The following is a 24254-nucleotide window of genomic DNA, read 5'->3' as shown; positions in this document are numbered from 1 at the left end:
CGTTCCTTATCCTGACTAGCCTCTGTCAACCCCATTAAAATATGATGAATTTTGTTCAGCTTTCATGCAGGCCTCCATATGAGGTGATTTGGGCTGAAACACAAGCTGTTTGCTGATATGAAAATGCTGCTGCTCACCCGGGGGATTAACACTGACAAAATCATTAGAACCTAATGGAGTATCGAGGCCTCCTGAGCTTGCCGAACGCTCATTCCTCAGCCTAATGAATGCCTTCCTCCCGGGCCACGGAGTTACAACCCATCCATCTCCCTGTCTTCTTCCTAGCTGGGCAGCCCAGAGACGCTAGTAAATGCCTTGGGGAAGGTTCACCCCCAGTTAGCTAGGCCACCTCCCAAGACCCCCACCTAAGAACTGCCCACATGAGCTGTGGTTTTTTTGTGTTGATAATAAACATTGGATTTCCACTTCCAGTTAGGAGGGGATAGTTTGAGGCAGATCAATAAACACTTCCACTGAGAACAACTAGAAATGCCAGATAAAATACAATGTTCATCTGTTTTAAGGGCTCATAGACCTGTTGGAGCAAGAGGATTAGAGAGGATAAAATTACAGAGAGGGGAAAGTGAGGAGACGTGAACTCATGTTCCACAGTTGCTTCTAACCTGGAAGAATTTGCCATTTCTGGGCGCAGGACAAGAGGCTGAGGATGTAGGCTTTACACAGGCACAGGGCTGCTGCTAGGGTACAAAGAAGTCAGCAGAGCTTCTGGCAGGATTAGGACTGGAAAGAGAAAATTAGGGGCATGAGGGGCCTCAAATGCATGGCCAGTTTTCCCCTGAGGTCATTTACAAAATTCTGAAGCTGAATGTAACAGAAGGCCAAACAAACAAACATAAACAAACTAAGCAGAAAGCCTCCATGAAGCAGAGAGTTTTTCTGCAGTATTAAGGTACTGCAAAGACAAGACTAGAATCCAGGACCTAGCAAAGAAGGGACCTGGTGAACACACCAGACTCTCAATTAATGCTGGCTATGCCCTGGAAGAGGGGCAAATCAGACTGAACATTATCAAAACACAACCTCACATGGACTCGATTCAGTCTTTAGTTGGATTAAGATCACTGGTTGCACTCTGTCTAGCAAAGAGTAAACCCTCTCTTGAAGATCAGAGCATCTTACAGTCTATAAATGTCTAGCATTCAATTTAAAAAAAATTATTAGGTATACCCAGAGTTAGAACCATATGACCAAAATCCAAGAGGGGGGGAAAAAACAGACAACAGAAACAGACCCACAGGTGATCTAGATATTAGAGTTCAAAGAAAAGGACTCTAAATGTGATATGTTTGTTCAAAAAACAGAAAGAAAATTTACAGAATAGATTAAAATAAAGAATTTAACGAGAAAATTGGAAACTATAAAAAGAACCACCTGGAAATCTTCCAAGTGAATCATAATAAACATCTTAAAGAACTGGAGGTTCCTTAAAGGAGCATGATAAAGTGGGAAAAGCAGTGGGACCCAAAGAGTAAAAAAGACAAAGGCTGTGGTTCCTGGCTCTGACTATATCTAACTAAGAGAGCCTGGGGAAGTCATTTAATTTTTCTGAGCCTTGGTTTCCACATCTGGCAAATAGGAAAATGAGACCTACTCTATGTACTTCAGGGCATCAAGAAGATAAAAGTAAATACCATACATGAAAGCTCTTTATAAATCATTATACAAATGTAAGGCATCATTATTATAATAGGCTGGCATCAGTTCAAAACACAGAGCTTTGCTCCATCACTAGAAGTATTTTATGTCAATAAGTGATTAGCATGCCCTTGACTAATGCCTATATTGTTATAAAGGGGTTTGCCCAGAGAACGCTGAGAGAAATAATAATAAAATAGCCATCTCTCAGTTATGTCGGGGTTGACTCTTCACTTTGTGGATTATCCCTGGATAACTGAAACCCTAAGTGAGCTTCCCCCACTGCTCAGTGCACTTTTGTTTTGTTTTTCTTTTTTTTTTTTTTTTCTTTGCGGTACGCGGGCCTCTCACTGTTGTGGCCTCTCCCGTTGCGGAGCACAGGCTCCGGACGCGCAGGCTCAGCGGCCATGGCTCACGGGCCCAGCCGCTCCGCGGCACGTGGGATCCTCCTGGACCGGGGCACGAACCTGTGTCTCCTGCATCGGCAGGCGGACTCTCAACCACTGCGCCACCAGCGAAGCCCTCAGTGCACTTTTGGATCATCGCCTTCAGTTTCCCAGATAGTGTATATGCACCGGGAATGCACAGTCATTTTGATATGTGCCTGATTAAACATAATCAACAAGGTAAATCTGAAGCAGAAACATCACAATGCCTTCCAAAGCCAACAGCAATAATGTTGGGACAGTCGGTTGTTTGGATTCTCCACATCGCTGCTCTCTTCTATTAGCACATGTAATGGAGAGTAATGTGTTGGCTTTCACAGGTAAAGGTGATGCAGCCCATCCACTACCAGTAGGACATTTGAGCTTCCCTGGCATGAAAAGGACAGGCACTGTGTAGGTCTTTTGGGAAATAAAACTACTATAAGGTCAGAAGCCCAGCCTGAACGGAGCGTTTAGTCTTGCAAGGAAGATGTCATATGCCTAAATAATTATAGTACCAGGTATAAGTGATTTAAGTACCATAAGAGTAACAGAAATACAGAAATGTGTGCAAAAGCCCATTTGGTATTGAGTTGATCATAGACTTCAGGACCAAGGTGGCAACAGATTTAACCTTGAAAGACAGAAAAACTGGAAATGATCCAAGCAGAGGGAAGATTATGAGCAAGGACACAGAGCTGAAAAAAATGTAGCATGGGTACAACGAATTCAGTTCGATGGAGGTGCCTATCAAGAAGAATTTTTTAAAAAGAAACTTAACATTTATGAAGCATTTCTTATGTGTCATGTATTTTATATACATTATCTCAACTGGTCTCGAAAACGCTCCTCTGAAGTAGATATTATTCATCTCACTTTAGAGGGAAACAGACTCGAAAGCAAATTAATTTACTCAAGACCCATCAGCTGACAAGTGCACCGCAGGATTCAAGTCCAAGGCTGTTTGGCTCTAAAGCCCACACACTTGCTGCCTCTGAGGGTAGCGTTGCTGACCCTCAGCCTGAATGGTTCTATCACACATGGGGGGCCCCCCCACATACAACTGATGTGGAAGTCGTTCACATCAAGATGGTAGTTACCGCCACAGAGTGGACAAGACAGCCCAGAAAGGGTGAGGGAAGAGGAAGGGGCTCAGGGAAGAAGAATCAGAAAAAGAGATGAAGACGTAGTTAGGAGCAGAAGAATGGGAAAGACTAATGGAAACGAAGGTCAAGAGAAAACTTCAAAAAGGAAGAGGTCATCAAAGCTATAACTGCTGCACAGAGGTGAAGGAGGTTGAGAGGATGAAGACCAAGAAAACGCCACTTGGTTGGTGGTCTTGAAAAGAATGATTTCAATGGCAAGAAGGGTGCCTACATCCAGGTGTATGCATGGTGAATAGCTGGCCTGACCCAGGGACATGGGCCACAGCTGGAGTTGAGCTTTCAAAACTGCCCTGATGATGGGCTTCCCTGGTGGTGCAGTGGTTGAGAGTCCGCCTGCCGATGCAGGGGACGCGGGTTCGTGCCCAGGTCCGGGAAGATCCCACGTGCCGCGGAGCAACTGGGCCCGTGAGCCATGGCCGCTGAGCCTGCGCGTCTGGAGCCTGTGCTCCGCAACGGGAGAGGCCACAACAGTGAGAGGCCCGCGTACCGCAAAAAAAAAAAAAAAAAAAAAAAACTGCCCTGATGGCAGGAAAGTCATCATCTGGGGGTACCTGTTAAAAATATGAATTTCCAGGTCTCAACCCAGCCCCACCGGTTGGAATCTCCATGGAGGAGGGCCCGGGAAGTGGCCCAGAAGGTTCTTTTATTTTTTTTTAATTTTTAAAATTTATTATTTATTTATAAATTTATTTATTTATTTTTGCCTGCATTGGGTCTTCGTTGCTGAGCGCGGGCTTTCTCTAGTCGCGGTGAGCCGGGGCTACTCTCCGTGGCAGTGCGCGGGCTTCTCATTGCGGTGGCTTCTCTTGTTGCAGAGCACGGGCTTAGTTGCTCTGCAGCATGTGGGATCTTCCCGGACCAGGGCTCGAACCCATGTCCCCTGGCATTGGGAGGTGGATTCTTAACCACTGCGCCACCAAGGAAGCCCCCAGAAGGTTCTTAAATCACCAGCTCTAGATTAGTGTTTCTCAAACTTTAATGAACAGGAGAATCACCTGGGTGGTTGGCTAAATTGTAGATACTGATTTTATAGGTCTGGGATAGGGCTTGAGATGCAGCATTGTAACATGCTCCCAGGTGATTTCAATGCTGCTGGTCTGAGGACCATATTTTTAATGACAAAGGACTAAACCAAAACTTACTTGTCCCAGAGAGGTGGGTGCCAGCACCTGTTCTTCTTGGTACCTTTTGTTTCTACCACCTGCGGACCGTGCTCCTGGCTCCTTTCCACACTCACCAATAGATGGCAGCAGATCTAAATGTCATCGTCCACAGAAGTACAGCCTCAGAGATTCCGTTTCACTCCATCTGACTTCCTGTATACCCTAAAAAGCACCCTTCATTCACTTCCCCAAGATAGGCAATTGGATCAGATGAGCACAGAAAAGCTTCCCTTGATGACTTCGGTACAGAGAAGGTGAGTTCTCCCTTTACTAGGCTCCTGTACCATATATGATCTGCACCGTTCATCGGGGACTTAAATATGTTTTGCCTTACTACAGTTACTAAATTGTCTTAACTGCCTGACATCTCGACTTGGATATCTCACAGTTCCTAACCTCCCCTTCCCCCAACCCCAAACCCAAGGCTGCTCCTCTTCCATTCTTCCCCTTTTTAATAAATGACACCTCTGGTTACCTAGCTGATCAAGCCAGAAACCTGGTCATTCTAACCTTTCTTCATCCTCCACATCCAATTTACTACCAAGACTGATCAATTCAACTTCAAAAAGAGCTGTTTACTTCTCACCATCCCAGTTTTTGAGTTTTCAAAAAATTTTTGAGCATTTATTTGTACCCTCAACAATTTAGAGTGCCCACTCTGTAGTGATCAAAGCTCTCAGAAGAGCACAGCAAGTTCAGGAAAGACCCATAAACAAACCTGCTGTGATAAAGGTGTTGCTAAGACATAACGACCCAAGAGAGTGTAAACAGTGAGGGAGGGGAAAACAGTACCCGGGAACACTTCATGGGGAACAGGACATTTAAACTGGGTTTTAGAGAATGAGTAGGGATTCATCAGGCAGATGCATGGACAAAGTCCTTCTGGGTATGGTGACAGGTAAAGTACGACATGTTCAGGGAATCCAGCAGAGCAGAGTCGGGAGGGTAGGTGGAGATGTGACTGGTGAGACGGGCAGGGGCTAGATCACATGGGGTGCTGTTATGGACCGAACTAGGTTTCCCTAAAATTCATATGTTGAAACCTAACCCCCCTGTACCTCAGATTGTGACTATATTTGGAGATAATATCCTTTAAAGAGGTGACTGAGTTACAATCCAGTCATTAGGGCGGGTCTTAATCCAATCTGACCAGTGTCCTTACAAGAAAAGGAAATGTGGACACACAGAGAGAACACCAGGAGGGCATGTGCACAGAGAAAAGACCATGTGAGGAAACGGTGAGAAGGCGGCCGTCTGCAAGCCAAGGAAAGAGGGCTCAGGAGAAACCAAACCCACCAGCAGCTTAATGTTGGACTTCCAGCCTCCAGAACTGTGAGAAAATTAAGTTCTGTTATTTAAGCCACACAGTATTTTGGTATGGAAGCCCTAGCAAATGAATACAGGCACTGTATGCAACTGAGTGTGAACCGCAAGGTTATAGGTGACTGGGGAAGGGTTTAAGCAGGAAAAAGACTCTTTATCCATCCATCCCTCACTCCACATATGCAATGTGGAAGCTGCGTCAGGCACTAGAAGTACAGGTCAAAGAAGCCTTATCTGCAGAAATGATACTTTAGCCCGGGATGAAAAAAAGGGGGGCGGGGATGTCAAATTATGGTCTAGACAAAGTATGTGTGAGGCCCTAAGACAGGAAGGCTCTGGGCACATTCAGGAAACAGACATTAGGCCAGTGTGGGCAGAGGTAGGGGAGAGAGACAAGCTCTAAGAGATGCAGACGGGGGGTGGGGGTGGGGGTGTCAAGGCCAGATCATGCTGGGCTTCAAAGGCTTCATAAGCAAGTGTGTCTCTTCTCTGGAGAATTCTCCTGTGGGCCCAGGCCAACTTCCCGATGGGGGCAGAAGCTGAGGCCACGGCTGTCTTCCCTTCCACTGAGCAGCTGGGGAGGCCCTCCCCACTTGCCCGTCTGGCTGCCCATCAGCCGCCAAGGTGACACCACCAAATGCATTTCTTCCCAGCCAGGGCTCTGAGAGACACAGGATTTGCATTTCAATTTGACTTCATTCAGATGATTCCAGCCAAAGCTTGGAAATCACTCCCCTTGTCATTCTCTCACCAGTCCTGTTTTCCTTTTTTTCCTCCCTCCACCCCACGGAGGGCTCTTTTTTCCTTGACATCCTGCTCCTGGATGCCGAGAAAAGTCATCCTTAACAGCAGTTTTATTGCCAGGTCATATTAACACAATGAAGGAAATCACTGTTAATTTTTATGAATTATCTCATCATCTCTAACTAATTAACAGCTGCAGAAAGAGCAGGCATTCTGTCTCCCCTCGGACAGCCTTTACCTTGAGCATGCTTCCCAGCCACCCTACCCTTGCTGTCAAGGGGTGTCCTCTACTGGAGAAGGGCACTTCCTCTCCAGCAGGCTGCCACCTCCACATCCCCCAGCCCCAATTCTGTGCTTTCTGGCCCGCCCCAGCCTGGGCAGGCAGCTTGGGGGTGGCGGGGGGGTGGGGGGGGGCTGACCCTTTCTACTCAGCGGTCATTGGGCCACCTGTGATGCAGATGATTTAGGTTAGCTGGAAACTTTATTAAAATCCAATCTAAGTGGGCCGCCGCTGCCCTGTTCTCATTATCCTCCCTCTGCAAAATCAGGCCTTGGCCCCTGTGCCTCTCCGAATGTGTCTATAAAACTGAGTGAACAGGCAGCCAACAGCTAAATGGCACTTAATCAGGGTATAATCTAAATCCAGGTGGACAGTAAATACTTAGGGGGGCAGGGGAAGAGAGAGAGGAACAGAAAACAACGGAGGAGAAGGACGGAAGGATGCTCACACGCATCTGTTGCAGCCTCCAGAGAGGAACTGCCTGCCGGGAAACACAGAATCCCGGGCTAGACAGGGTCCGGAGGACCACAGCTGGAGAAACGGAGGCCCAGAGGGGTGCCGTGACCCCTGAGCATTCAACAGCTCACGCAGCCTGCGGCTCGTTCTCCTCCTGGGCTTCCCTCCCGAGCCCTGAGCTTCTCCGGTCCCGGTTCCTGCCCCTGCCAGCTTCTGCCCCCAGTCCCGCTCTACTCTTCCTCCACCCAACCGCGTCCCTTCCTGCAGCTGTCTGAGGAGTCTCCCCTCAGACACCCTGGCGTGTGGCCAAACCCCAGGCGGCCGCTGGTTGCGTCTGGTCTGCAGAGATGAAGGGAAGGGACGGAGGCATGGGGGTGAAAGGGCGCGAGGCCCGCCCACCCCACCGTGGGGCAGTGCCTCCCCGGGTGGCAGTTGGGCAGGGGGTCCCCGTGATGCTGGCCCGAGCATGCAGTCCTCCTTCTAAAGGTCAGATGCTCCAACAGTGTATCTGCTGGAACTGAAAAGGCCAGAGGCTGTACGTCATGTTACAGGGAGGAGAGGGGCGCTAGGAGGACGTTCTGGAAGTTTACTTTTTGCACCCGGCCTGCGTCTCTTTCTCCTCCTTTCTAAACTCTGAGACACACAGCCAGCTAACATCTTCTCTCCTTCCCCCGCCAGAAAGTTCCAGGCCGCTTGCTGTTCTATTTCAGTATGTGTAACTTAGCTCAGGTAGTCCCTGTTTGCTGCCCCAGGGGCCCCATTTTCAAAGCCAGTGGGTATATAGTTCTGAGGGGAACAAACACCTTCTCCATGGTAGCCCAAGGTAAGAACGGAGTCATTCATTCATTCATTCATTTATTCATCCCACCAATGTTTACTGAACACCTGCTATGAGCAAGGCCGGGGGAGTGACAGGTAGTAAGACGTGGTCTTGGTCCCCAGAGAAACCAGCGCCTGAACAAACGCTCATCACTATGTCATGTGGGCTGAGGGCTGAGGTGGAGCCGGCTGCCCGCCCCGTTCTGTGGAAGCGGGAAAGGGCAGAGCCCTGTGAGTGGGGACGGAAAGGACAGTCAAGGAAGTTTTCTTAGAGGAACAGCGAGGCCTTGAATGATGAAGACGATTCTGCAGGGCAGGCAAGGTTAGGAGCACTCCAGGCGGATGGAACAAAGGCCCAGAGATTGGAGAGGCAGGGGCGTTCCGGGGACTCCAGTGTGTCTGGAGGGCAGGATGCCCACTGGTGAGCGTTTACAGGGCAGGGATGGGAATGGGGCCGTGATGATGACGGGGCTATCTAGATGGTCTGCAGCCTGCCTGCAAAGGCTTCAGATGCCCTGGAAAGGAGCTTGAGCTGCCTTCTAGAAAGACGAGCTGGGCAAGAGGGAGGAAGTGAGAGGTGAAAGGGAGAGCGCCCAGGGGCTCTGAGGGGCTATGGTAGGACAGGTTCTCCCTGTGGTGGGACAGGTCTCCCACGTGGTGGGACACTGCTTCCGATCCTCGGGCACCAGGACCCAGAAGTGCCCAGGCCCCTACCGCCTCCACCTTCAGATGCCCTGGCTGCCCCACTCTGGGGCTTGGGCAGGGAGGTCCCATCATCCGAGAAACCTTTACTCAACATCCTGAAACCCTCATTCCCCGCCCCACCCAGTGGCCTGCTCCAGGTGTGTCCCAGGTGGCCCTGGGTGGAGCATGCCCCCGGGGGAATGCTGGCAGCTCATCCTGAGCAGGTTGTAAAGCACTCAGAAAGCACAAAGGAAACCAAGAACTCCAGTCTCCACATGCTTTTCAGGCCTCAGGGACAAGTTTTCCATTCTTTTCCTGGGCTGTTTACTCAACAAGTTAAGCTTAAGCAACAGAGGAGAGGACACTGGTTTTGAAGTAGGCAGGACAGTATCATGGGCATATGGCTCTGCCAGAGGTTTTGATGCTGGCTCCAGACTCACACCGGCTGTGTGACCCTGGGTAACTTATTTAACTCTCTGAGCCTCAGCTTTCTCATCTGTAAAACAGACACGATGGCAGCACTCAACGACTTTGAACAGCGTGGTCCCTGGCACATAACAAATATTACTTCATAAATGTTGCTATTATTATAAGTCTAGATATTTCTGACCCCCAAAGCCCCAACTCTTACTTTATACTCTTCTTTCCCTTTTTTGTAGGGTGTCCTCTCCAACTCCCATTCCCACTCCCTCTATACCAAAGGACTGCCCCCTTTAAAAAAAAAAAAAATACTCCTGGGACTTCCCTGGCGGTCCAGTGGTTGAGACTCTGCTCTTCCACTGCATGAGACGTGGGTTCGATCCCTGGTTGGGGAACTAAGATCCCGCATTCTGCGGGGCACGGCCAAAAAATAATAATAATAAAAATTAACAATACTCCCAGCAGAGCCTGTCACCTGGTCTTTAGGACCCACCTGCCAAGCCCCCTTTCTCTCTCAGTCCCCTGGGGCTTTGTGCTGATCTTACAATGCAGGGACTCTCCGGGTCCCTCTCCTTGGCACCTTCCTGGGAGAGAGGCACCCAGTACATTTAACAGGGCAGAATAAATAGCAATAATAATATATGTTCAGGCATTAGCCGCATAAGTAATCAAAGATCACTGCCATCTGATTCCTGGTTAAACAACATTTGGAATCTAATAAATAAGCGGCTATAAATACAGGCAGCAAGCAGATTCATCCCCTCTGAGCGGCGCAGCCTCTGCTCTTATTTTTTAGCCTAAAGGTGCCTTCAGCGCTACTCCGTTGGTTCAATTTTAAGTTAATTTCTCTGTCAAACGTCTGCAGAGGAAACCGACCAGGGCAGGGGGCAATGAGCGAGGCTGTCTGCCTCTGCTCTGTAAAGGAATCAAGGCGCCCGGGGGTCTTGGGTAGAACTCCTTCACACCCACCTTCTCCCCACTCCTCCCAGGGGCTCCGCGGAGGGGAGCACAGCAGGGGTAAGGATGGGAAGTGCCTAGTGTGGCGGAAAGAGCATGGGCTTGGGGCCAAAGAAATCTGGGTTCAAATCCAGGGTCTTGGGACTTCCCCGGTGGCGCAGTGGTTAAGAATCCGCCTGCCAACGCAGGGGACACGGGTTCGAGCCCTGGTCCAGGAAGATCACACATGCCGTGGATCAACTAAGGCCATGAGCCACGACTACTGAGACTGCGCTCTAGAGCCACGCGCCACAACTACTGAGCCTGCATGCCGCAACTACTGAAGGCCCCACGCCTAGAGCCTGTGCTCCACAACAAGAGAAGCCACCCGCAATGAGAAGCCCGCGCACTGCCACAAAGACCTGATGCGGCCAAAAATAAATAAGTAAAATGTATTTTTAAAAAAATCCAGGGTCTTCCATGTTCTGCATGGGTGACCTCAGTCTCTCCGGGCCTCGGTTTCTGTACCTACAGACCAGACATTATCAAACCTACCTCTGAAGATCGTTGTAAAAATTAAATGATGTAATTTATAGACAGTGATGGGCACGTATGAGGTGCTCAATACACATGAATGTCATTCCATCCCCTGTGATATAGTCCTTGAAAGAGATGGTCCCCTGCCCTCTCATTAGATGGAAACAGGCAACATATCGAGAAGGTAAAAAGAAGCCCAAAGTGCCAAGGTGCCCGTGGTTCCCGGACCATATTCATCATTGCTTAACTCTGGAGCTGGCCGGTTAGCATTCAATGCTTCCCTGCTTTGTGCTCTCCTGGAGTTCCTTCATGTCTGAGTTTTGCCTTTTCACATTAGAACATTAACAACAAAATATCCTGTTTCCGGTATTTCCCACAGACCCCAGCCCGCTGCAGGGCGCTGTCAGCGTTAAATAAGGACCAAGGGACAGAGGAACAAAGTTGGACCAGCCCTAAAGCCCAGGTCTCCTGATTCCTTTACTCGGAGCAATACCTTCCAATATCACATGCCTTCCTAAAACACAAGAGGATCTGTTCCTTTCTGGAAGGATGACAAGCCGAGTAACAGACAGTTTGCTGGGACTCTGGGGGGACATTATTCTTTCTAGGCCCCATGGTAGGAAATAAACACATCACTCCAAGCCAAGCCCAGCAGAGCCCACGTGACACGGCTTCAGATAACATTCTGCTTGCAGGTTACTCCTTTAGAGCCCTGACATGGTAAATCAACGTGATGAAGTGCTTCCCATTACACATCCCCTTCCCAGCTCTCTCTCCCCTGTGGCACAGTCTCAGTCACAGTCATGTGGCCGTCCTGTCGGGGTCCCTCTAGCCATCGAGGGAACGCATTGGTTTCAGGGCTCTGGGCTTGTCTGCTTCTCATGCACAAGGGTTGACCTTCACAGGACTCAGGCAATCAGATCAAGGGTTGGACTGGGGCCAGTTTCCAAGTGCCAGCACAGTCCCCTGCACACGGCACTGCTCATGAGAATGATTTCAAGAGGCTCAGGCTCCTATCTTGGGAGCCATCCAAACAGAGGAACAGAATAATGGTCCCCAAAGATGTCCATGTCCTAATCCCTGGAATCTGCCAATGTGTTACCTTCCATGGCAAAATGGACTTTGCAGAGGTCATTAAGGTTACAGATCTTGAAGGCTGGGGATGGGGGGTATTATCCTGGATTATCCCAGCAGGTTCAATACAATCTCATGAGTTCTTAAAATCAGAGAACCTTTTGTGGCTGAGGTCAGGGAGCTGTGAGCTGAGAATGACATGATCCTGAGCTTTGAGGACGCAAGAAGGGGGCCATGAGCCAAGGGATGCTGCAGACTCTAGAAGCTGGGAACAGCCTCAGCTGACAGCCAGTAATAAAATAAGAACCTTGATTTTATACCTGCAAGGAACTGAATCCTGCCAGCAACCAAAATAAGCAGGAAATGGATTCTCCCCTAGAGCCTCCAGAAAGGATCACAGCCCTGCTGACATCTTAGTTTTAGCTCATCAAGACCCATGCTGGACTTCTGACCGTAAATTAATAAATTTATCTGGATTAAACCACAAAGGCTGTGGTAATTTGTTATGGCAGCAGTAGAAAATTGTAGTAATAGTAATTATAATAGAACTACTGATAATAACTATTATTTATTGGCCTCCTACTAATTATCAGGCACCGTGCTATAGCTGCTTTGCATACATTATCGTACGTAAACCTCAATAGACAGGGTATTATTACCCCCATTTTAGAGCAGAAAACGGAGGCCAAATAATTTGCCCAAGGTCACATGCTGAAGCTATAATTCATTTCCAAGTTTGTGTGTCAATAAAGCCCAATCCCACTCTATTACCCTATGATGCCACCCAGAATTATGCTTTGCCATAATGCTGGGCAAACTACTATTTCTGCAAGAAACAAAAGAAAGGGAACCGATACTTATTAAATATTACTAGATGCTACGCACCATGTATGGTACTTTACGTATCTCCTTTCAATTAACACGATAACCTCCTGCATGTTAAAGTGTTATCTCCAGCTTACAGATGGGATACCGAGCATGAGAAAGGTTGAATAATTTGCCTGAAGGAACGTGGCTAAGAAGGGAGAGTCATACCCGTGGATTTTGAATCCGAAGCTGCCTTGTCCATAATGCCTAGGATATGAAGCCTTGAATGTGAAGTCCAAGCTCTCCCAGGGGACCATCCTCATGGCTTCATGGTAAGATAGGCACTGGACGGAGACCCAGAAGGGAGCCCCGCCCAGGCTGTAACCACAAGCCAAAGGCAACAGCTCCCGGCCATCCCACAAGAGGGTGGCCCTGTCCAGCGGCCAGTATTGCTCTCTGAGAGATAATTCCTGGGCAGATGAGGAAGAAGTTGATTAAATAAAGGGAGAGCTCCAATGTGGGCAATCCATAGATACTTACACGCTATTTCATCTCCACCAAGTCCACTCATTTCCACTTCACAACTAAATTCCTTTAGCTCTCGAGGTTTTCTAAAGGGGATATTGGCATTCAACCACCGTTAGAGGTAAAGGTCCCTTTAGGTTCAGGAACTCCAGGGGCTCCGGGAAGAGCAGGGAGAATTCCCTACAGATGGCCGTCAGAAAGAGCTCTCCTTCCCCGTCCGCTGGCCCGAGGCTGCCTGGCGGCTGCCCAGAGGTATAAAACCAGCTACTGCCACTCTGTTCCTACCCAGGCGGTGGCCGGTGCCTCTTTGGAACGAGTCCTTAGCAGAGCTTCCTGCTGAGGCCCCCAGGGCTCTCCACTTCCCTCTTCTGTCATCTCGGAGAAAATCCCTGTTCTTTCATCAGTGAGCTGAAAGCTCAGTCTCACGTGGTTAGATCCCTGCCACTGGGGGAAATTGATGAGTGTTGCCAGCGGCATTCCCTCCCCGGGCCCGTGTCACTCCCTGCTTGAAAGACCGTGTACTGTAAAGCACATCTAGGAAGAAGCCACAGGGGTGACACAACCTAGGGAACCTCCCAGCACCCGACTCCTTAACGCAGGTATCTTCAGACGTGGGGGCAACCTGCTGCCTGCTCTCAAAGGGTGGCATCGGGTCTGGGGTCGAGAGCAAAGTCAGTCCAAGAAGAGCCGGAGCTGGGGGTGTGAGGGCGCATTTCACAGGACGTAGATGGAGACCCAGATGGGCTTTCTTTAGCCAAAAGACGGGTCAGCCAGGGCTTGGTGGGCATGGGTCCGACCGGGGGCTCTGAACCTAGAGACCAGATCCCATCAGGCCGGAGCAGGTGCCTGTGGTGGACTGGACGCAGATGAGGGGAGTGCCTACCTCTGATCTGGGGACACAGCCTACCTGGGAAGGAGAAAAGAGAAAACCCATTCAGAGGAGGGGGACCAGGAGGACAAGTGGAATCCAAATGCTGAGAAGGAAGGAACAGTCAGATGAATCTCTGAAAGAAAGGAGATGCTGGGGGCTGTGAAATGACAGTGCTTCAGATCTCGGACATGCCGTCAGAGGGAAGCGCGCAAGGCCTGTTCTGTAGGCTCCTGAGGGACAGGCAAGAGCCAGGACAGTAGGTGGAAGGCACAGAGAGACAGATTTGGCTCAACAGATAGGAAAGCCGGTGTTCGGAGCTATTCGAAAGTGGACTGGGTTATACTGGGGACCCCTGCCACCATCAAGATTTTGTGAATCGAAGTACAAGCAGACAGACCAGGCGCAGCACTGGGAGAGTCTGTGGCGGACAAGAAGCAGGTACCCTGGCTAACACTGGCAGCTTCAGGAAAGAGCTGGAAGCAGGTGGCAGGGTCCCAGCTGGGAGGCTGGGTCCAGATTCAGGCCCCCAAGCTCTAGGGAGACTAAGACAAGCAAGGCCTGACCAGAGTCCCACGGGAGCTCAGAAACAGTCGGAATATGAAAGTGAGGTTTCAAGGCTTGATGACGAGACGGAAACTTGAGCACTGCGACGGCCGTACAGCTGGCGGAAGTGACTCTAAGTCAACAGCTCGGCGTTGGGATCTGAGGGACAAAGTAAGACCAGCAGCCAAGACTCATTTTGATGCTGAGTCATAAACCTGCTGGCTTGGACTTCCTCAGAATGGGATGGAGATTCGCCTTTGGACCCGGGGTTTGCCGCAGGGATAGGAGAACCTGGGGACAGGAAGCCAGCAGGGTCAGTGCACTGTCCTCGTCAAGGAACACTTGTTTAGAACTTCTTCTGCGTCGAGTGAGACCATCATCATCTCTGCCTTCCAACAGCTTTCAAGTTTGGAGCTCCTTTGGGACCTCCCTTGGGTCTGCATCATTCACTCATTCAGTAGACATTTAGTGAGCACCTTCTGTATACCAGGCACTGTACCAGCAGAGAACAAAACAAAGGGCTTTGCCTGATGGGAGGACTCAGATACTAAACGAATAGGACCCAGTTTGTCAGATGGTGACAAGTGCTATACAAAAAAACAAAGCAAGGAAGAGAGAGAGAGAGATGGCGAGCGGGGCATGACCTACAGGAAGTGAGAGAGTGAACCGTGCAGACCTCTAGGTGAAGACTGTTCTAGGCAGAGAGAACACCCAGGAAGCCAGCGGGAGGAGCTGGTGTGGAGTGAACAAGAGGCAGAGGAGTAAGAGATGAGAACAAATAATAATAGAACAGTGGCGCAGATCGCGGAAGGCCCTGTGGGTGGGGACCCCATAAGGACTCTTTCTCTGCCTCTGACTTGAGATGAGGTGAGATGAGAAGACACTGGAAGAGCTGAGGACTGACAGGATTCAACTTACATTTTAAAAGAATCACCCTTGCTGCCATTTTGAGAAACAAAAGTGACAGTAAGAGAGAAGCCCAGAAACTAGTAGGAAAGCTTTGCAGTGATCCAAGGGAGAGAGAACACTGTCTCGGAATGGGAAAGCCACAGTGGAGGTGGCCAGAAGTGGTTGGGTTCTGGATATACTTGGAAGGTACAGCAAACAGGGTTTGCTGATGGGGAGGATATGGGATATCAGAGAAAGATGGGGTCAAGCGTGACTCCAAGGATTGGGACCCTAGTCCAGATAGATAGAATGGCATGACCACGTATGAAACAGGGGAGACCGTAGGAGAAGCAGGCTTAGAGGGGAACATCAACAGTTTGGACAAGTCAAATGTAAGTTTCTCTTAGACATCCAAAAGGGGATGAGGAGTCGGTGTATAAGTCTGGAGTTATGGGGAGAAGTCAGAGTTGGAGATGAGACTGGAGAGTCATCACATCAAAAGCCATGAAACTGAATGAGATCACTAGGGCGTGGCTAGAGAGAGAAGAGGTCTAAGGACAGAACCCTGGGGCATATCCGTATTCAGAGGTCGGACACATGAGGAGGAATCACCAAAGGAGACAGAGAGCCCAATGAGGGAGGGCAAGAACCAAGATGGAGTGTGACCCAGAAGCCAAGAGAGAGGAGCGTTTCAAGGAAGAGCGAGAGAAAGACTATGCCAAATGCTGCCTGTGAAATGAGGCCTGGGGACAGATGATTGCATGAGGCCATGGGGGCACCATGGATGGGGGTGAAATTCTGATGGGAGGGAGTCCTATTGATTGGGTAAGAGAGGAGAGGAAATAGAGACAGCTTTGCGTAAGAATTCTTTTGCAGAGTGTCTCTGCAATGGGAAGGAGAGAAATAGGGGGTTAGCTGAAGAAGGATGTAGGGTTAAGGGAGGTTTTTAAGATGGGAGATCATTCAGATCCACTAGCCAGTAGCGGGGACCCGTTACCTCGGTGTGAAAAGCCCACGACACCGGAAAGGTAGAGAAGATAGAGCCCAGTCTCTCAGGATGCTGTTAGGCTGGTGGCACGGATGAAATTCAAATAAGGTTTTTTAAGTGTTTGCAAAAATAGGCGGGTATGGACCAAGGAAGACAGTGCAACCCGTGTGTAACTGAGTCAGCATGCGTACCTCTCGCGCTCTGAGAATTCTGGAAGTAAGAGCTTTCCAAACCGGGTGTGGATTCTTGGCTCTTAGAAAGAGGTGAATTTAAAGCAGGATTTAGAAAAAGGGGAGAGACGGCATTTGGTGGAGGAGTGGAGAAGTGTGCTCCAGGCAGGGGGAGGCTAAGAGACGGCAACAGGGCCATTCCCAATAACAGGTGTCACTTTCCCAGCACTTACTACACGCCTGACACTATTCTAAGTGCTTTCTAGGTCATAACTCATTGAATTCTCATAAAAACGTGAGGTAGCAACTACTGTCATCCATGTTACAGATGAAAAAAATGGAAGCACTAAGAAATGAAGTTCTCGCTCAAGGTCATATAACTAGTAAAGGGTGGTGCTCGGATTCAAACCCAGGCAGGCTGGTTAGAGCACAGGCTCTGGCGTCCACCTCTACCCCATGATGGAGCCTTCCCGAGCCAAGCCCAGTGCTACCCAGAACACATCAGGCGCTGTGGTGTCGCCCTTGCTCTCCAGACCCCTATCAGCTTGGAACAGCCATGGAAGGCAACTGGGTGAGTCAGAACAGAAGGGGCTAAGGGAAGAGGGAAACACATGGAGGACCCTCTCGTGGGCTGCTCCAGGTGGTCACCCACCCCCCCTTTACGTTGGCTTTCCTCCTGAGTCCAGCACGGTGGCACTACCTCCCGGTCAGGGGCTGGGCACGGCCCCGGCATGGCCCCACCAGGCACCCGCTGAGCCCAGACTGCACGAGTTGGCCCCGCCCTCTGCATCACACCCCTCATCGGTGTGGGGTTAAGCGGCAGCGGACCCCCCACAGGCAGACCGGCCCCGAACTCAGCTCGACGGGAAGAAACACACACCAACAACACACAGAGGGGCTGCTGGCCAGCCCGACAGCTATCGGCAACCCCCGCCCAGCTATGTGCCCCCGCATCCAGACTAATGAGAGCTAAGTGTGACCGCTGTCTTGCCTGCAGCTGAGCTGCGAGGCTGTGGGTGGTAAGCGCGGGCCCCGCCGAGGCACACACGTGTCTCCCGCCCACGTGGGCTCACACACACTCAGGCGCTCGGCTGAGAGCAGGCGGCAGCCTCTGTGCTCCTCCGACACCTCAGCGGTGGCCGCAGGGAGAAAAGAGACACCCAGACAGGTCTACACCAACACAGGAAGGAGACTCAGTAGGGCTTCATGTCTTATCTGGCTTAAGCAACTGAGACCTAATGGGGTCATGGCTTAAATCGGGCAGATGGCTGCCTCCACTCTAAGCTCCCATGAATGGTTGTTAATGAGAACACAAGGATAATAGGATGCCTCCCAAAGAGTGTGAGAACAGACCAAAGGCTAAAGTATTCTAGCACAGGAGCCCAGCTTAGAAGGGGTCCTGGAGGTACCAGGTCCAACCTCCCACTGATGCTGAACTCTCTGTCCAGCCCAGCTATGGCCACCTCCAGCTGTGGGGACCACAGTATCAGAACAGCCCATTCCATCTGTCGGGTAAACATTGTTTTACATCAAACCCAAATCTCCCTCCATAATTATCATCTCTCCCTGCAACAAACCACCCTCCCCAAACTGGAGCTTGCTAATGACTCCATCCCAAGACTCTTGTAAACCACTTCACAGAGCTGGAGACAGGCTTTTGAAATTCTGACAAAATATTACCATGCCAGGTCTCTCAAATCATGTGTGTCTCTGCCAGGCAGGGCTTCATCCAGCAGGACGGAAGATACTGTGGGTCAGCACATGTGTGGAGGGGGCAAAATGAGAGTCTGGGAAAAGCAGGCCATTCGAGCACCAACGGACACAGGCAGCCACGTACCAAAATTATTTGGAAATCAGCGCTATAATCTAGGGCTTTTAACTAGGGAACAATAGCCACCTCCCTTCTTTCCAATACCCCTGCTTCTGGGACCTTTCCCAGTTTCCTCCCGCAGACTCACCAAGATATGTTTAAGAAAACATAATGTTTCCTACTGTCACCTGCCTGTTCTCTTTAGTTCAGCCTGATTTCATGAGGTCCTGGGCGTCGGCACTCTGGCCCATGGTGGCTTTCCCATCAAGAATGTACTGCTGGGGAACTTCCCTGGTGGCACAGTGGTTAAGAATCCTCCTGCCAGCGCAGGGGACACGGGTTCGATCCCTGGACCGGGAAGATCCCACATGCCGCGGAGCAACCATACCCGTGTGCCACAACTACTGAGCCCGCGTGCCGCAACTACTGAAGCCTGCATACCTAGAGCCCGTGCTCCACAACAAAGGGAAGCAACCGCAGTGAGAAGCCCGCGCACGGCAACAAAGAGTAGCCCCGGCTTGCTGCAACTGGAGAAAGCCCACGCCCAGCGACGAGACTCAACACAGCCAGGAAGGAAGGAAGAAAGAAAGAAAAAGAAAGAATGAATGCACTGCTGGGACTTCCCTGGCGGTCCAGTGGCTAGGACTCCATGCTCCCACCGCAGGGGACATGGGTTCTATCCCTGGTCAAGGAACTAAGATCCCATAAGCTGCACAGCCAAAAAAAAAAAGAATGTACTGCCAATAGCCTAGGCTATTCAGGACTCTGCCATCTCAGCTGTCCTCTGGTCCTCTGACTGGACTCAAGAGGCCAGGCACCCTTTGCCCCTGCCTGAGAGATGTCCTATCCTCTTACTCCCCTCCATGCGAGCTTGGGCAAGCCACAAAGTCTGTGAAGCTCAGCCTCCTCTTCCATAAGATGTGTTTAGGGCTTCCCTGGTGGCGCAGTGGTTAAGAATCCGCCTGCCAATGCAGAGGACAGTGGTTCGAGCCCTGCGGGAAGATCCCACATGCCGCTGAGCAACTAAGCCCGTGCACCACAACTACTGAGCCTGTGCTCTAGAGCTCGCGAGCCACAACTACTGAAGCCCGTGTGCCACAACTACTGAAGACCGCGCTCCTAGAGCCTGTGCTCTGCAGCAAGAGGAGCCACCACAATGAGAAGCTTGCGCCCCGCAACAAAGAGTAGCCCCCACTCACTGCAACTAGAGAAAGCCCGCGTGCAGCAGCGGAGACCCAATGCAGCCAAAAGTTAAATAAATGAATAAATAAATAAAATTTTTTAAAAAATCTAAAGAAAAAAAAAAAGAGGTGTTTACTTCTACCGACCTTGCAGCTGGTTGGGGAAACTGAATTAACGCATGTGTAAGAACATGTTATACACTGTAAACCGTGGCACCAATGTCACCAGGCAGTTGGGAGTCAGGAATCCTGGCACTGCCACAGTGGCCTTTACCAACTCACTTTGCCTACTGGGACCCCAGTTTTTCATATCTGTGAAATGGAGCACCTAGGCCTAATTCATCCCTCACTTCTCAGCAGAAGAGACTATGGCCGGAGGCTGTAGTTCACAAGTGGGTTCTGGAAAGGCTGAGAGAAGATAAACGTCCTCCAAGTATCCGGTGCAGGGCTCCTGGCAGAAGACCAAGCAGCACGCGAAGACAGATGACTCCACACGGTACACTGGCCTGGATGCCTTTCTAACGGCAGCCAAGTCTCCCTCATCCCTCTGAAGATGTGGTGGCAGCAGGGTTGGGGCAGGAAGGAGAGAACAGACAGCCTCGTGCAAGCACACATGCAGGCAGACGCCCTCATGGACTGTCTTTGGCGAAATATTTACTCTTGCAAATATGTATTTTGTACACTTATTGTTAAATAAAACCAGTTGGCATTTTTGAGCACTGACCAATATCTGGGAGAAGAGACATCTGAAAACGGACAGGTCAGTTCAAGATTCAAAACTTGCCATTAGGTAATTCACCCTGCAAACATTTCTGAAGTACCCCTATGGGCCAGGCACTGTGCTAGACCCAGGAATACAGACATAATAAGAAAGACACAGATCTCCTAAGGTGTTTGTCAGGGGAGGGATCTGTGTCCCAGAAAGCTTTGTACACGGGTTCTCTCTCTAGATGACAGATGAAGGAGAAAGTCATCAATTCCTACTTGTCACTAATGTGAAAGACCAACTGATTGCTTATATGGGTGACTCAATTTGGAAAAGAGATCAAGAATTACACGCTGATCCAACTCTCATAAATCACATCACGTGATCATATCACATGGTCACAGTATGAAGGGGAGCCCACTACTCAAAAAACCCCACAGTGAGTTCTCGGCAAGGCACAGAATTCTGTTGGTATATTTGGATCTTGGTGTGTCCGATATATTTAATACATAGCAGAACAGGATAAGAAAACCAGTGCTTTTTATTCCTCCCCCTTGCCTCCCCCAATTCTTTTATTATCTTCATCTTCATAACATTTGAATGTTCTATGTTTAACATTCTCTCTGCAGGACTTGGAGCTCATTGAGGGAAACCACCTCAGTAAAAAATGGGAGTTATAAAGTGCTTGGGGTCTTAGTAAGACAGAGTGTCAAATAAATGCAAGCTCTTGCTGCTCCACCTCACAGGGAAAACTTAAACAAGAAAGAGGTTCAATTGCTACAATAACCTGCTGATGTCTAGTGCCACCCACGCTGAGCAGGACTCTGTACAACCCTGAGCGAGCCTTTCAAATCCCCAGGCCTGTTTCCTCATCTGTCTGATGGACTTTGTCTGGGTCCTTAGGAAATTATTTGGGAGTAAAAGAATCAAAAAAGAGCAACAGGGCTTCCCTGGTGGCACAGTGGTTGAGAATCCGCCTGCCGATGCAGGGGACACGGGTTCGTGCCCCGGTCCGGGAAGATCCCACATGCCGCGGGGCGGCTGGGCCCGTGAGCCATGGCCGCCAGGCCTGCGCGTCCGGAGCCTGTGCTCCGCAACGGGAGAGGCCACAGCGGTGAGAGGCCCGCGTACCGCAAAAAAATAAAAAAAAAAAAGAGCAACAGACTATAAAAGCAATAACGATTCCATCTTTCAATTCCTTTGCCAGATAGAACACAATATATTTAATGTGATTGCCGTGATAATGGGATATCCCAAATGTCTCCAGGGGTGTAAAGCTGCCGTACAGCAAAGCAGAAAGAGAAACTTTGGAGACAGGTTTGAATTGCAGTCTCTGTGTGACCTCAGATGAGTTATATAAACTCCCCAAGCCTCTGTTTCTTCATCTATAACATCTGATCATTAATTCTGATGTGAAGATTGCCTGAAATATGTGAAACACCTAGCACAGTGCCTTGGCAGAGAGTGAGGTCTTTCCAAGTGGTAATTATTAGGGGGATTGTTATTATTTAGCACTGTGTCCTCAGTGTTGGCACATAGCACTCCATAAATACTTGTTGAGTGGATTAATAAATGAATAGTTGAATCCCTGTTTTTACCAGTATAGCCAAAACTTGCCTTAGAACCCAATCAGGATCTCCAGCCCATTCCTCTTTTCTCTTTTAAGTAAGACAGATAGACGGACATTTTCTCTTTCTCCTCCTTCTCCTTTTTCTTTTACTTCTTCCAATAAGTCTACCTCTTTAAGCACAGGGAAGACCAAAAGAAACTTTAGAACAATGATGCTGAACGTGTTCTTGGGAAACCACATCTTGCAAGGGCCGTGCACTCATCCACCCACCCATTCACTGAGCTTGTGTGATATGCTTGCATACGTCAAGCGTCGGGACCTGTGTTACGTGGTCGATCGCCCTTGGAATTCAGAATCTGGTGGGAAAATGCCATAATAATCAGAGCACAACCCAGTAAGTGTGCTGGAACAGGGGAATGGGAGAATGGTTGGAAAAAGATGATCTGACTGCCACCAGCCCTGCCCCCTACTCGCTGTGTGACCTTGGCCAAATCACCACCCACTCTGGGCCTCCCTCCTCATCTGTGAAATGAGCAGGTTGGAAAATGGAATCCACAGAATCCTTTACGGTTGTAAGATACAATGATGATCCCTTTAAGTCATGGAGGGCTGAAGAGATGGTGAGGGTGGTCTTCTCGGGGCATTTATTAACTTGCGGCTCTCACAGTCATCACTCAGAGGACCCAGAGGGACAGGAACAAAATCAGAAGACATTTTCAGAAGAAAGATGACTGAAACAGGTTGACATATGTGTGAGAGTTTGGGGGATTTATGCTGGCAGCCTCGCCATCATAAATAAAATCCCTTTCCCTTACCCAAAGCCTCATTCGTTGAGTAAACACCGGACACTGTAATAGACAGCTTGGCTGTATCTCCCGCCCCGTGCCTCACTTGAATGAAAAACAGCAGTCCCACGGCAGGGTAGTGGGCTCGCCACCTCTTTACAAACACCCACGTTGTCACCAGCTGACAAGCGGGGCGGGGGTTGGAACAGGCAGGGCAATTTATCTCTGAGATTCCTGGTCCCTCCGTGCAGCCTCACTCATGGCCATCTACTCTGAGGCCGGAGGTTTGGGAGGAACCCCGGAAGAATCAAATGTGGGGAGAAGTGACCCGCGGGAAGTGGGGGAAGGAGCAGCAGCGCCTCCCTTTCCTGCGAGCCTCTGGAGGACTTGGGGGACCCGTCGCCATCAATGCTGGTCCAGCCCATCCGTGTGGAAGGCGGCCTGCCACTAAGCACAGCTACTTGTGCTTTCTTGACCTACTTCTCCTCCTATCCCTGCCCTACTCCACATCCCCTCTGGAGTCCGTGTAATTAGCACCTTTCCATCCATAAAGCTCCTGGCTCCCAGGATAACCAGGGAGACAGCAAAGCAAGCCCTGGCATTGCTGTTTTGGCTTTACTTTCCTCTCTGTTGGCCTCACTCTGCTTCCTGGCCTCTGTAGATTAGGCCCAGTCTGACCTTGCGAGCCAGCAGGGCCCCTGGCTGGAAATCAGCTGGACATGGCCCGGCATGAACCAGAACGAGTGCCAGCAGAGAGGACAGAACTGGACAAGCATTGTTCCAAGCGTGGGGATGGGAGCTTGAGGGTCCCTTTGAAGCCCTCCACTGTCGCACAGCAGGCCAGACAGGGAACTGTCAGCTCTGTTTTCTGCTTCTCTCGCGGGGAACAAGTGTCAGGAGAGCCGAGGCCGCGAGGAGCTGCCAATTCCGGCTCAATCCCTTTCCGCTTCCCATTAGCGACAAATGGAAATTGATGGGTTACCGCTTTAGCCACTCATTTAGAGGAGGAGAAAACCTCACAGCAAATGCTGAATAACTGGAGGCACTTACAAATTAAGCATCTTAAGGATATGAACCGTTTTACATTGCTGCTAAGCAGAATTCAATTAGGTTTTGAAGTTTCAGTAGAAGTGAATGGGGAAGAGGGAGGGAAGACTTTGTTTTTAATTCCTTTTTTCAAGTATGCAGAGTGCTGAGCCGAAGGCAGGATGAGGGGAAGAACTGAGTCACTGGCCCTTGTTTCTGATTCCAATCAGCTGCCACGGCATATGCACGGAGAGACGTGCCCGTAACTCGGGGACCTGCAGCTCAGCCTCTGGCCCGTGATGCCTGGCCTTGCCAGGGCCTCCTGACTACCCACACCACCATCATGCCAATCTCTGGGACCTTAGAACCAGTCCTAATTGCAAGTAGAGGAATTCAGGAGCTATAGGCCAGGTCCCTGGGATTCTGCCTCATGATCTTCGTTTTAAATCATCCTCTAACCCTTTCAGGTTCAAGTTTAGGATCTTGCCTCACTCTCAGGATCCACTTTACCCCCTTCCCACCCCAATCTGGGCAGAGGGGCTTCAGGTGGGCCCCCATCTGGATAACTTGCCTGGTGTTTGGGTCCCTCTAGGGCTGTTGCCTGGCCTTGCCCGGGGTTCCTGCCATTGGACTGATCTTCCTGTGACCAACACATCTGCCTGGATTTCTCACTGCTGTGCCCCACCTGTCTGTCCACAATG

At 49.9% G+C, this 24254-nt stretch overlaps 1 protein-coding gene across 10 annotated transcripts in view; it reads right to left on the bottom strand.

Annotated features, from left to right (window-relative positions):
• Positions 1-24254, bottom strand: part of GRIK4 (glutamate ionotropic receptor kainate type subunit 4) — a 421209-nt gene that overhangs the window by 259875 nt on the left and 137080 nt on the right. The window lies entirely within an intron of this gene.

This window comes from Kogia breviceps, chromosome 7 (genome assembly GCF_026419965.1).
Source record: "Kogia breviceps isolate mKogBre1 chromosome 7, mKogBre1 haplotype 1, whole genome shotgun sequence".
In the NCBI taxonomy this organism is placed as follows: Eukaryota; Metazoa; Chordata; class Mammalia; order Artiodactyla; family Physeteridae; genus Kogia; species Kogia breviceps.
The sequence above is the reverse complement of the archived record's forward strand: the minus strand, read 5'-3'. Positions and strand labels throughout refer to the sequence as shown.